Source organism: Peromyscus californicus, unplaced genomic scaffold (genome assembly GCF_007827085.1).
Source record: "Peromyscus californicus insignis strain IS unplaced genomic scaffold, ASM782708v3 Scaffold_1__1_contigs__length_55948999, whole genome shotgun sequence".
Taxonomy (NCBI): domain Eukaryota; kingdom Metazoa; phylum Chordata; class Mammalia; order Rodentia; family Cricetidae; genus Peromyscus; species Peromyscus californicus.
The window spans coordinates 1,331,440-1,346,578 of NW_026294492.1; the positions used below are offsets into that span (position 1 = coordinate 1,331,440).

The 15,139-nt window shown below is 45.0% G+C and overlaps 1 protein-coding gene across 21 annotated transcripts in view; it reads right to left on the bottom strand.

Annotated features, from left to right (window-relative positions):
* Myt1l (myelin transcription factor 1 like) overlaps positions 1-15,139 on the bottom strand; it is a 403,345-nt gene that overhangs the window by 274,671 nt on the left and 113,535 nt on the right. For 18 of the 21 annotated variants that reach the window (XM_052745740.1, XM_052745742.1, XM_052745743.1 and 15 more), the window contains exon 3: positions 8,493-8,599. The exons of the other annotated variants lie outside the window; for them this stretch is intronic. The gene's annotated coding sequence lies outside the window, so the exon portion shown is untranslated. The remainder of the gene's footprint in view (positions 1-8,492; positions 8,600-15,139) is intronic. 21 annotated transcript variants of the gene reach the window in all.

Genomic DNA, 15,139 nt, shown 5'->3' on the forward strand with positions numbered 1-15,139 from the left:
GCCAGTTTTCTGCCCTGACTGTGGTCATGCCACCCCACTGTGCTTTCCCACCATCCCTCTGGACCACAAGCCAAAACAAACTCTTTCTTTCTTAAGTCAATTTTATCATGGTATTTTACCATAGTATTAGGATATAACTAATACATCAGTGTAACCACAGTGCTCCCTAGCACCAGGGGCACACTTTCAAGATTTGCCTAGGCCAATCACATGACCTTGCCCTTGGAAGCTGGCTCACTAAGCTCAGTGGTGCCTTGATGACTTTTAAGAACAACCACTTTCAGCTAAACAGGTGTTGAAGACGTGACCACTTCATATACACAGCTCTATGTTCTCTGTGCTCCTCCACCTGCCCTTGCCCCTCCTCCAGGTGGTTTGTGACTTTGGGTCTTTACCATGCTCAGCCCCTTTGGCTGTCACTCCCAGTGCTCTGCATTTCCTCCTGGCCACAGTCGAAGACTGTCCCTGTCCTTCCATGGAAGGCAGCTTAAGAACCACGAACAAGGTCACATGGGTAGCTGAGGTTTCAACGTCATCTTGAGTTTTGCTGGCTGTCCCAGGACAAAGCTCTAGTGCAGCATCTCTCACATAAGAGCCACACATAGGAGCTGCTGAATAACTATCCTTCTATTTCTGTGTGAGAATGAGTCAGAAGAAATAATGTTCTTGAGGTAGGGGCATTTTTGAGTAGTACTCTCATAGCTGGTAGAAGGAGGAGATGGAGAGGGAATTTCCAGAACTATATACCACTTTAAAGCAGAGAGCTGTTCACGACTCCTGCCCTTGGATAGCACATCCCTGTCCACTCCTCACACCAGAATCCCACTGAGTAAAGTTGACCCCCATTCACCAGACAGCAGTACATCCATGCAGCACCCTCACTGGGGAAAAGCATGTGCTGGCAACTCATCTGTGGCTCGTCATGAGTGCCAGATGCCATGGCCTCAGACGCCTATCCATCCTGCAAGCTGCTTTAGTCATCTGTTAATGAGGGGAGGCAGCTTGTTGGTGTTTCCATAAGGAGCCTCTGGGAGAAAGGTAGGCATCTCTCCAGGGAAATTAGGAGCAGAGCTCGCAAGCTCTACCCACTGAAAGACTCAGTTTGACATAATAACAAAGAAAGGGTGAAACATCTTCCCCGTCAATGATATTTACATGACTATTTAAGAAACATGTTTTAAAAGAAAAATCCATATATTAGGGTTAACTTAGGATCTTATGGTCTATATTATGTTATTGTTAAAAAGGAGTACATGAATCATTCATGTATGCACATATATAAGGAAGCAGAGATGTGTCCACTTAGACATGCACACACACATGCTGTAGATGCACCTCATACCACATATACGCATACATTCACATATATGGGAAAACAGATGTGCACACCTGTACATGCATGTTCACATAATGTATGGAATACACACAATCATGCCCATCACACATGCCCACAAACATACAACACATATCATGTATGTCGACATACATAGTACTTACATGTACATGAAATTCATATGTGCTCACAAACTAGTTTTTGAGTCTTTTGAAAGCAGGCTTCCCAAATCATGACAACTTATAACTAAATACTTCAATATTTGTCCTCTAAGGGAGAAAAATGATTATTTCCCTACATAATCTATGTGTTACTTTAACAAAAAGAAATTTAATGCACACACACACACACACACACACACACACACACACACACACACACACATATATTCATGATCCATGTCTGTACCTCCCCAGCTGTCCATCTGTCCATTCATAGCTACTTTACTATGTAAACTACAGCTAAGATACAAGGCACCTTCCCCTTTAGTGTCCTAAGGAATTTCTGCTATGATTGTTACCACTCTCCCATTCCACAGCTATTCCTTGAGTGTTACATTTTAAACCACTTTATTTAAATGAGCCGAGACTCTGCCCTTAAGATTATCACTCAATTATCAAGTAAGTGAATAATGTAATATGTAATTTCCTAATGAAGATTTTTGTAAATTGGGTTGTGAGTTAGAGTTTTAGGGATCAGAGCATGTGTGAGATGTGGGAGCTACAGCGAAGGCAACCATGCATATTGCAAATGTGTTGTTGGCCGAGATGATGTCTCCCATCCTTTTATTTACTCTCCACTTCCCCTTTCCTTTCTTACTGCCATCCATCCATCCACCCACTCATCCATCCATCCACTCACCCATCCATCCATCCACCCATCTTCCTTCCTCCCTCCCTCCTTTCCTGCTTCCCTCCCTCTCCTTTTTTCTCCCTCTCCTCCCTCCCTCTTTTCTACCTCCATAGCCTGCCCCCACTCTCCCCCTTCCTTTCCCTCCTATTTCTCCCTCCTCTCCCACATTCCTCTATCCTCATCCCACGATATGGCCATCACCACCATGCCTTAATTTATTCCTGCATTCAGATTAATTTGAGTCTGTACACCAACAATCAGTGTCAAACAGGATTCTGATGACATCCCTGTGGCCTGATGATGAGGGAGCCACTGTGACTCCTGTTTTAGGGCCAAAGTTCAAGTCCATACTCAGCATTCAGGAACTCTCCTGGCTTCTTACAGATAAAGTTGAGCTACTCCCATCTGTGAACTCAGAGGGCCTGAGGGGCACATTAGGGGACTTGCTTGAAAACACTTCTAGGTTTCTTATAAAGTTTGTTTTGACTAAGAGATGCATTTGCATGTTTCAAACGTAAAAAAGCAAGTGATGAATGAAGAAAAACAATGAGAAATTTCCCTCTGGATCCTGAATCGTCTGCAGAAACACACACACAAACATTTCTGCTTGCTCTCTGTCACTCCTAGATGCTTTATGCAAATATAAGCAAATATACACATGTGTGCAGCCATAGCCTTTACTTCTCTTCTGCATCTTGCATTTTTCTTTGACAATGTCCTTGAAATCCTCCTGCCGTGGCTCACAGCGCACCGCTTCATTTTTGACACAGCTGCGAAGTAAGTGAAGGCACTTTGATTGGAAAAGCTAAGCACACAGCATGGATATAAATCAGGGTGGCTCTGCTTCAGTCTTTTATGGTAAAGCCCGTGTGTCTTGGTTCTTCATGAATAGCAATGAGAGGGCCTGGTCTGTGTGCAGCCATAGAGCTACATGGTTCAGGCACCGCTGTGTGGAATGCTAACCGCCCTGTGACGCAGCACCTTACCACTATTTCAACACAAACTGATGTGGTGAGAGGTGAGTGTAGGCTCCTCCCACCCTCAGGATGGTGAGTGCTCTGAACACTTCTTTATCCTAGGTCTTCCCAGATCACAGCTTCATCTTTTATCACACATTTCACGCCCTCACTGAGAGTGCTGGTCTACCTGGATCCTGTCCAGGTCCCCCCCCCCGCCCCCCGTAGGCTCTCATCCCTATCTCTCATGCTGTAGCTCAGCTACAACCCCTCCTTGTTATACAACTACATCTGAACTCATGATAGCACGTTCGCTTGGCTCCCACAGAATTATTTTACATCCTCCTGATTCCCTAGCACCTGCCAGGAACATGGGGAAGTCCAGGATTTGGGCTTCTTCTATGGAGTGGCCTCCAGAGACATTCCCATTCTCCTGCTTGGGAATACTATACCTGTCACTTTAGACACTCTACTTTTTTATTCCATGGTGTGGTTAGCTTTTTAATGTATACATTAAAACCCCCTCCCACTCAATGGTTTATCATCTGCAGCTCTTCAGCAGAACTTTGGTTCCATTTTCCTGTCTAATATCTCGTATGCCACGCTGGCTTGAAGACACCAAATAGATGCATGACATACAATTATGTGTGAGAGAGAGTTTTGGAATAATTTATCTAGAGATGTTTTATTATAAAAGAAGAGAAGCATCTATTTAATTCAGTTATAGACAATCTTCCCTTTCTTCATGTACTGCTGCAAGAAGCAGTGAGTCAAAAAACTCAAGAAATAGGGGACCTTTGGTCAGTGGATCAGCATGTACATGTCTGGATCTCAGGACCTGCACTATGCAGGTGCTCAAGGCCACACTTAGGAGGTAATGATGGTTCCAGGAGGCACCAGGTGAGGAGAGAAAGTCAAGCCCCACATTAAGGGGGGCACTGTGCTCCAATGGAATTAGGGACTCGGGGGCAAGTGAGGAAAACACCACAGAGAGAGGTGAGAGAAAGAAATGTGGCTCTTTTGACCTTTGCCCTTAGCTACAGACATCTATTACAGAGACGGTCGGAGGATTGGCATCCTACTGTTCACATGAGTGACATTCAGCAGTGGTCGTCCTACTAGCTGCTCTTAGTGAGGAACTCACACTAGCAGCTATCTCACTGTGAAATCATTCATTCACTGCCGAGCTCAATCACCCACACGACATATGGAGTGAGCCACAGACTAAGGGCTAGACCACAGATAAGCCATGTTTCTTCTTGCAGGAGCTCCAAGCTCTGCACAGATCTCCTCAGCCTGGGAATGCTGGGATAACAGAAGCAAGACAGAGTGAGAGATCTGATATGGGCTACTCACTCCACAGGCAGGCTTCCCCGGAGATGTTTCTTTATAGAAGCTGTGGTGACCAGATTTACCTCCACAACAGCCTTCCAAGAGCTCTGGGCACCAGGTGGTGACTGACTCATAGGTTCTCCTCCATCTACCCTCATCTCAGACACAGCACAGAGGCCGGAACCGTCTACTACAGTCTGTGTTTCATGAATCAACCTTGTGCTCTGTAGACATTTTTGTTGCTAACAATAAATGACAATTATCCTTTTGTGCATGGGGGCAACTGAGGCTCAAATTATATGAAGCAAAAGCAGAAGTCAGTTCCCTGGTCTGACTTCTTGGGATATGCTACCCAAATGCTGCTCTTGTGGGAGAGTGACAGCAGCATGCCCTGTAGCATGTTTCCCCCACTCAGGCGCCGCACGGAGCTGTTCTGAAATAATCTAGGATGTGTTGCACACAGACCCCTGCTCTACGCACCCCCCCCCCGCCCGCCCTCAGCAGGGAAGTCAGCTGGTGATCTGTGTTTCCACGAAAAATGTGCTTCAAATCCTTATTCCCAATAAAACAGCCTTTGAAAATAGTCTACAGCATCCTATCAAGTCCTTCCTGAAATTAACCCTTTTATAAAGCTTGTGATACATGAGAATTTGAAACAACTCTCTGTTGTGTCTGGCATTTTATTTTCTTTCTGTTTGTTTTCTTATCATACAGCACTTGGGAAAACAGACTGAGTGAACTGTATTACATCAAGTTTTCATACTGCCCTCCCTGCATCGTAGCCCAGCTCCTGCACTGTCCCAGGGCCACTTGCACAGGTGTTGCTAGCATGTTCTAGGCTTGTGCTCATGTGTGGTGTGTGCTTCATGTGGCCATTCTCCTGCCTGGGTTCCAGAGTCACGGGGGCTAGCTTCACTTATGTAAGGGCTAATCCTCATTGTCACTTGAGAAGATTTGGAATCACCTAGGAGACACACACTTGGGCATGTCTGTGAGGAAGTTTCCAGAGACATTTCGAGGTAGAAGAAGCTACACCAGGGTCCCAGTGTGAATAACAAAGGAAAAAGAGAGAGCCAGCTGAATTCCTTCATTCTCTGCTTCCTGACTACAGACAGGATGCAACTTCTGCCTTCATGCCATCTCTCTTCATATAATCCGTGCTCCTCTGAGCTGTGATCAAAATAAAGAGCTCCCTTGCTCTTGTCAGTCACTTTTACAGCAGTGAGACACACACCTGGGGGATCTCAAGGTGGTAGGCAGAGTGGTGTTGCCATGGAAATGCTAGAAACTCCTCTCCGTGGATTTTGTAGGCTTCCTGGAGCCCACTTGGTTTCCACAGACTGTGGAATTTACAGCAGCTACTGGCTCATGCTGGGACCTGACTCACATGCCTTGTAACAAGAAAGAGCCTGTGATGGCATGCTCCCAACACACTGGACTCTGGAGTCTGTAAGGGAGGATAACATGAGGCACCCACCTCAGACACCAACAGAATGGTTAGCATTTCTGATGTTGCCCCCTTGCCATCAAGACACGCTTGTCATCATTTTGCAAATAGAGTTTTCTTGGGATCAGCCCTGCCTGGTTGGTCTAGTATTGTCTGTGGCTCATTTTGTACAATGGCAGTGACTGCTGGCCTTAGAGACTCTGAGGGCACAGCCCCTAAAATATTTAATCTTTGCCTGTGTTGTTTTATTCCCCATCATGACAGCCAACACCGGAGCTGTCCACTTATAAAGAAGAAAGGTTTTCTTTAGTTACAGTCTGGAGATGTCAGTTGGTGACTGGCTGGCCCTTAGCTTTGGCTCTATAGTGAGGTGGTTTGTCATGATGGGAGCAAATGGAAGAGAAAGTCCATTCACCACACAGTCAAGACATGATAGAGTAAAAGGATGGGCTTGAGTTCTTCCCTCCCATAAGGGTATACACCTGTAGTATCATGTTTACTGTTCAGGTAGAGCACATGAATCATACACACACATGAACGTGAATGCCACCTGAAGACACACTTGTACAAAAGTGGAAATGGTACAGACACGTAATCTCTGCAAGTTTAACACACACTTGTACTCATTGGACCTCTTTATAGCATACACTCCCAGTGACCCAGCTTTTGAAAGATCTGCCTTGCTACAGCACATGGGCTGGAGGTTCCAACACACAGGCCTTTGGGAGACCTAAGATCTGAGCCATGGCAATGGCATCTAAACAACTGTGCTACAATCGCCCACAGACTGTGGTCTTGTTCATGATCATATGAGCATGGACATTATGTTTCTGGGCTGGAGGAAGGATTATCATAAATCTAAGGACTACAGGAGGAGAAGACCTTCTCCAAAGACCAAGCCAACCAAATAACAAACAAACATCACCTCACCCCGCAATTCCTGAAGTCATGGTGTAGCTGGTCATGTCCTCTGCCCTTTCTGAAAGTCCATTCGTGAACTTCACCTCCAGTCACCACCAAAAGCCAGCGTGAGAGGCAGTTCACAGGCACTGAGGACCGAATGGCACCACCCTTGTGAAATACAGGTACTTGTTGGGCTGCTGACTGGGTCTGGAAACCAGGAGCCCTCACACCCAGGATAGTCTGCTAACCCAGGGTCTGCTTAGGGTCACGTGACGTCATAGGAAGGTCATGAGAACAAGGCAGGGAGAGATTAGAGGCCTTAAGGACCTCAAGGACGTTTCCTTCTTTGAGCAAGTTCAATTTGCTCTACCTCCCCAAGATATATCTTGCAGAATCAAAAAGATGCCCTGGCTGTGAGCCTGTAGAAGGCCAAGTTCATTAGCACGTAGATGGGCTGCTCTTTCAAAACTAGCTGCTATCTCTTTATTTTTTGATGCTTTGTTTACTTTCCAATGAGGTTTGTATCAAACACTTTTAATTAAACTACATTGATGATCTTCATTTAAATGGGAACATTTATTCCATGTTAAAAATACCAATTCAATAGAGATTCATTAAAATATTACTTAGATAAAAAAAATAGTCCACCAAGCTGTCTCATCACTAAACTCAATGAGATCTGATGGAGCCTAAAATTCAGAAATGTAACTGATTTTAAAGCCGAGTCTGAGTTAACACTCAACCTGAACAGGGTTTTGTTGTTGTGCCCGCGCTCCCCTCCACTCTTTTTTTTAACTGCAAGGAAATGTACAATTAAACGTAATGCTTTTCCCAGGCTGAACCAATGAACACACTGGGTTTCTTCAGGGGAAATGAGTGGGGTGTAGAAGGGAAAATAACGGAAACGACTGTGACCTATTACTGCAGTTCACAAAGCTCTTAAAGACGGCAGCCCCACCAGGCTGCAGCATATGGGAGTCAATCGCAGCCGCTCATCTCCACAGAGTGGGATTGGAGTTCCATTACCAGACAGGCAAATGGGGTAGTTGGCAGACAAACAAATTACTATTGCACTGTGAACCTGAACATGTAGACCAGAGTTTTCCACACAGAGCATCCTGAACAACTGCCGCTTTACTGGCATCCCCTCTTCTCCAACAGAGATGCATGAACGCAGTACCAGAGGCTTTGAAGCAAGGCCACACTGTACATGCCCAGAGATGGAGACTTGGCTGGTTGTGAGGTCCGGGTCACCTTATGGTCACCCTAACCTCTGGCTCTGACACCTGACTGTGAACCCTTGGCAGCATTGCTCACCACCATCCCACCTGATCTGACCCTCTAGACCAGAATTTGTGAACTCAAAACATGGCTTCTTGTGCTTGAATGTGGAACCTGTTCGCAATGACTTTTAAAGAAAACACAGTCTCATCCTCTCACCCCTGTGGCCAGAGGACTCCTCATAGCACCTACAGGGTGCTATGTGCTCTTGTCATGACACCCATGTGTAACTTCAGTATCAAGAACAGCAGCGCACACCATCCCATTTAACAGCAAATGCTCTGTAAGTGTGTGTGAAATGGCTGTGTTGGGAAATGGGTGGTGCAATTTCTGTCCCCACAGGCTTTGAGGGGCAACCCACAGCATCCAATGGGAAAGGACTTGGTACCTGAGTTCACTCTCTCGGTCCTCCTCGGACCAGTGCTGTTGGCTCCCACCACAGGACTCAGAAATGCTAGCTGGATATTGTCACCAATTCGTCCTGGTGGTCATCTCCTGAGGAACAGAACAGCAAGAAGGACATGGTTGCTAACAGGAAGCAAAGATGGGCACTGACACTTAAAACAGCTGGGTTTAAAGACAGGCATCCACAGGATGACTTCTCTAGAATCCTTGATTTTAAACCACTTTTAAACTTTTAAGTCCAGGGAGGTGACTCTGTGCGTAAAAGGCACTTACCACTGAGCTTGATAACCAGAGTTAGATTCCTAGGAGAGAACTGACTTCCACAAGTACATTGTGGCAACTCCTCCCCCCACAAACGAACAGATAAATACATGTAAAAAATGATTTAGTTGATTCACTTTGAAACCTAAGTTATTTGCCTGATGTTAAATACGTGCCCCTGTTTGAGGCTAAAGCTAAGTACACATAATACTCAGACCAATTCCAAGCAATCTGTGCAATTATTAACCTTCTCACTACTTTGATGATATTAAGAAACCAAGCAATAGGTGAAAATATTTTATATGTTAATTTCTCGGAAACTAGGTCCCCCTCCCCCGATCATAACAAAATATAGTCTGCTGATACCCCAGGAGACTTCCACATGTCACCATGCTTTATCTTTAACACAACAACAAAAGAAATTATCTTCATGAGTAGAAATTTAGAATATATCTTATTAACTTTATGTAATATTGTCTTGGTTCTGACTTTTAAATACCTAGATTATTTCAAAGAACATCGTCAAAGAAATAATTCATTTGAGAGAGAGAGAGAGAGAGAGAGAGAGAGAGAGAGAGAGAAAGAGAAAGAGAAAGAGAAAGAGAAACAGAGGGAGAGAGCTGGGGAGCTAGGTGCCTGGTTGGTGAAGCCATTGTTTCTGATGCTAAGCTCCAATTCAGAGGCCTCATTAAATCCAGTCTATGGCAATAACAGCCGAGGTGTTAATGGGCGGCAGTGAAGTGTGTCAGGGAATGAAGAGACCCTCAGGGCTCTCCAGTTTGCATCAGCCACACACAGCAGCGTTACCATAAATCCTCTAAAAGACACTATGCTCCACTTCTCACAGGCTACCTGGAGATAAGTCAGCATTCAGAGTGCTCAGCCACGGGACTAAGAGGCCAACACCATCTCCCACATAATACACACTGGTGTGAAAAGCATTGCTGGAGCAAATTCTCCAGGCAAAGGACAGATCAATCTGGAAATGCCATGTGGGGCTCAGATTACCCACCACCCAAATCCGACTGAAAACTGGAATGATAAATGGTGATGTATTCTAGGTCTAGAGCCGTTAGTCTGCAAAGATTATGCTACATGCCTAAACATGTTAAGTTTTAGTACTTTAGTATGGATTTCTCTTATCTATTGTATTCAACACTCTCAAGCGTGCACATGAGCACAGATGCTTACACAACTCACAAGCCAGCATACACTCTCATATACCTACACACTCATGGATACACAGTTACAAGCATATCTCACACATATACATACTAACATACCCACACATACACAGATACTCTCACATGCACACTCAAATACAGATGTGCTTGAAAATATACACACATGTGCACAACACAATGTCCCCATACACACACATACTCGTAGGTACATTCATGCACACATATGCAAACGTATACACAGGTACACAAATGCATATACCAACACATGCATGCCCTCACAGGTGCACCACACATGCATTCTCACACACACACACACACACACACTAATATGTGTATATACACATGCATACGATACAAATGCACGCAGTACTTCTGTTTCCTCAACAGTGGCTGCTCCTTTATTTACAGTGCATTTGCACACGTAACTTTTACACAGCAGTGGGGCAGTGGCAAACGTCCAAACTGCCACCAATCAGTCCCCTCCAGGAGCCGGTTACTCAGGCATTCCTCCAGAAGAACCAACACCTTCTCTGTCCTTGGTCTTAGACACTGACCATTGCAGCTCAGAATCCAGAGCTTCAATCTTATAAGACAGAGCATCCAGAGTTCAGAGCCTCCCCATCCATGCTGCTGGCTCTCAACAACTGAGGGGGTATCTCTGCAGTCTGGGTCCTGGATCTTTTGTGCAACTGGTATCTGTTTTAAAGGTCAGATAATGGGAAGGTGCTTAGCACACACTCTCGAGGTTCCTGATTTTTGAGGGATATCACTGCTCTTTTAAAAAATACGATGGCATCATAGAACCTGGCTGAGCCAGCAGTGGTGGGAGCCTTCTGAACGGCAGAACCATTGAAGTTCACTTTCTCTACCCAACACACATGGCACAGGGCTAAATTTAAGATTTATCTTTTAGCATGTATCTTAAGGTCAATATTGCTGTGATGAAACAGTGTGAGCAAAGCACATTGGAGAGGAAATGGTTTATTCAGCTTACGCTTCCACATCACTGTTTATCATCAAAGGAAGTCAGGACAGGAACTCAAGCAGGGCAGGAACCTGGAGGCAGGAGCTGATACAGAGGCCATGAAAGGGTGCTGCTTACTGGCTTGTTCATCATGGAGTGTTCAGCCTGCTTTCTTATAGAACCCAGGACCAACAGCCCAGAGATGGCTCCACCCACAATGGGCTGGGCCCTCCCCCATTGATCACTAATTGAGAAAATGCCCTACAGGCTGGCCCACAGCTGGATGTTATGGGGGCATTTTCTCAACTGAGGCTCATTTCTCTCTGATGCTCTAGCTTGTACAAAGTTGACATAAAACTAGCCAGTACAGTACCTCAGACTTTTCCCAAGAATCCCCGATGCACTGCTGTGTACTTGGCATGAATGGCTGGCCAGGCACCTGTTTCCTGCATGAAGCAGAGATGCTGGTTTGAGGCATTTCTCCTGTTTGCTTGGCTCCGACACATTTGACACTCTGAGCATTGGTTGAATGGCATTAGGAATTAGGAATCTGGAATGCGCCGGGTGGTGGTGGCGCACGCCTTTAATCCCAGCACTCGGGAGGCAGAGCCAGGTGGATCTCTGTGAGTTCGAGGCCAGCCTGGTCTCCAAAGCGAGTTCCAGGAAAGGCGCAAAGCTACACAGAGAAACCCTGTCTCGAAAAACCAAAAAAAAAAAAAAAAAGGAATCTGGAATGCTTCCTGCCTCACAGTGCTTCTAAAGGAGCCCTGCTAATGACAGCAATGATGAGCCCCTCCCAGTGAGAAATGTTCCCTGCTCCGTCTCCACTCCCAGGACCCTTCAGCAGGTACCAGAACCTGACTTTGTGCACATTTAGCCTTGCAGGTTTGGCTTGCCTAAGGATTCTCGTAACACAAATGGCTTTTGTATAAGAAACTTCGGCTATGATAAAGTGTGTGTGAGCTACCATCACAGCATCATTTCCACTCCAGGTGAAATGATTTTAGCTTTTGAAAATTTCCTTCTTCAAAGTTCTGCATGAGCTAGGCTAAAACATGAGGGACATGTTTTGACAGTACATCTTCCTTAGGCTTGTAACACTGAACAATAAGAGCCAGACAACTGCCTGCCAGCCCTCATGCAGCCGAGCGAAGAGTAGACTCCTCAGCTGAGTGAGGTAGAGTTAATCATGAGACCTCATGAGATACAGCCCAAGGACTCTATCCTCAGCATGGTTTGCTTTCCTAGACTGGTGTCTCAGCACCATCTGGACCCGAAAGGCAATTTCCAACAGGACTTCCTTATAGTTTCGTGGTCATGTCTGGAGTCCAGATGGTGGACAGGAAGCAGCGTGTCCCAGCTGCCTGTGGTGGGCAGCCCTGGTTGACGGTACATCCCTATGACTCGCACACACATCTCTGTCTCCTCTCCCCGTGTGTCTACTGATAAAAGGACCATACTCTAGGGCAGCATGAAGGACCTCTACTAACAACTTATGTGAACTCTCTGGCTCACCATCTTCCCTGCAGGAATAAGGTTGTGTTTCCCTTCATGCCAAGTTACCCATATGTTAGGAGCCCCACTTCCATGCTTACTTACACTCTGTGCTTTAGAACAGCTTGTGGGAAGATAATTCATTTTCTTATGTCTATGAAATTCAAAGTATGTCCACTTCCAGATTTTCAAAAGGGAAGGGAAAGAACCTTTGCAGAAAATAAAGACTATAATAAGCCAGGAAATCACATGACAACAGAAGTAATAGATGATGACATCTTAAAGAGAAACGACAGGACATCAGAAAAAGCAGAGCTATATCAAAACTCTCCTTACCATTTTTAAATGCCACACACCTTTTTGCATGTGATTAGAGTCAAAATCAACTTCAGACTCCCAGATTTGCTCACAGAATCCAATATTTTGAGTGTGGGTATGCATTTGGGCAATTCAGAGAGTCCAAAACTCATTGCCATGGGCAGATTTTCCCATCACACCACACTAATTTTGCTCTTATTGCCATGACAAAATACCCAGCAAAAGCTACTTGGGTGAGGGGAGGCTTAGTTTAGCTCACACTTCCATGCAGAGACCATCACAGCAAGGAACTCACTGTGGCGAGAGCTTGAAGCCGTGAGTCACATCCACAGCTGAGAGCCGAGAGAAAATGAGCTCACGTGCACTTGTCTGAGCTCACTTTGCTTTCTCTTTGTTCAGTCCCGGGCTCGGTCCACGGTCAGAACACGGTCCAGGAATGGACTTGTATGAGGAGAATTCTGAGTGCTTGTGAGAACACTCCAAAATACCAGACAGGAGTCTTGCGACCTCATTTTCTTCAGAACAGGGAATTGTTCTTGGAATGTGTTTGCGTGCTTCTCCCAGGTGTAGCAGATAGAAGTAAGTTTACTTCAGATTACCCATTATTGCTTGCTGCTGTTATTCAATTAAATGTTTAAAGTATCCCTTATATGCCTCTATGGAAAAACATGTTTTTTTGCCACGTGCAGCTTGTCCTTGTGATTGTATACAGCTTGAATTCATGAAAACTTTACTCATGTGATTTCTCTTAACTTTCAGAGTATAAACTATCTGGGGTTCTGAATAATGTTGGCTGTTGCGTGAGACTTACCAGCTCCATTCTCCCAGGTCCCACCCCCTCTAGAGTAGTGACAGTCAAAGAAATGGTGCTACCCACCTTCAGGGGAGATCTTTCTAACTCAGTTAATCCAATTAAGAAAATCCCTCACAGACATGCCCAAAGGACAACCCAATCTAGGCAGTTCCTTACCTGGGCTTTCTAGATTGTGTCAAGTTGACAGAATTAAGCATATTACAATAGCTTCCCTGGGCCCTGGGTAGGATTGGTGCTGATAACAAAACCCTGATTTAGTGAGGGACCCTTGTTTCAACTGATAATATGAAGGACACCAGTGCTCAGAGTTTGCAATGTGGAGGTATCTATAGAAATAGGCATCCTGTGTGTAACCTGCCCTCTAGATTAAGATGTGTTCCTCAGACCTCTATTCACAGTCTCCATCTTGTGGCAATCTCAGCACAGATGCAGAAAAGGACTCTTGAGTCCACAATGGTGTGACCAGAGCAACCAGGACCCTTAGTGTCTAGGATGGGATATCAGAGGCTTTATCCTGTCTATGGGGTATGGTAGAGGCCAGGCAAGTGCACTCTCAAGCAGGTTTAAGCGGGTCTAAATGGAACACCCTTGTCAGGAATTTGGCAGCATGTATACCAATTTTGAATATGCATATGCTGATTTCACAATTTTAGCTCCTGGTGTCTACCAAATATGTTTTAGTCACACGTGTGCATAAATGCATGTTAAAATTGTCATTACAGTATTGCATATAATAACAAAAAAAATCTTGAGTGCTGAACCGATTCAATGATTCTAGCTGAAACATGATTCTAGAATTGATCCCTGTGTGACAAGCAAGATGACGAGGCTGATGCAGTGCAAAACATAACCTAACACTGCTGAAACACAGCACACAAACCAACGTCCAGAGCTGTCCCTCGGGCGTCTATGAGTAACACACACATGTGCAGGCTGCCAACGAGGGTGGGTCATGCCTACCTCTTCCTGTAGATTACCCTAATTATTTAAAATTTTACTATAAAAGTAAATTTGTGTATATTTGTGTAACAGACTAAAATGATAATATAGCCGCTCATCATTGATGAGCTTAGGTTAAGAATTTATGCTTCCGAGCCGGGCGGTGGTGGCGCACACCTTTAATCCTAGCACTCGGGAGGCAGAGCCAGGCGGATCTCTGTGAGTTCGAGGTCATCCTGAGCTACCAAGTGAGTTCCAGGAAAGGCGCAAAGCTACACAGAGAAACCCTGTCTCGAAAAACCAAAAAAAAAAAAAAAAAAAAAAAAAAAAAGAATTTATGCTTCCAACATCCTATGATCATAACATGACACTCAAACCATTCACTGCCGCTAAGTGTAGTTTAAGATTGGTCCTAGGGTCTATTGTTATGTACATACCAAGAAACATCACACCAAGGAAATCACCGTGAGGCTCTACTAGAGCATTACGGCCTATTCTTCCAGATTAAACAAAATGATACAGGCGATTAAAAACAGAGGTAATTAAAGCTAAGAATAATCAGCTCTGGGGTACACCCCCATCCTCAGTTTTGGGTATTGTAGCAAGGGGAGGACACTTGGCTTTTCATATCATCGTGGACACCATACACGGAGAGT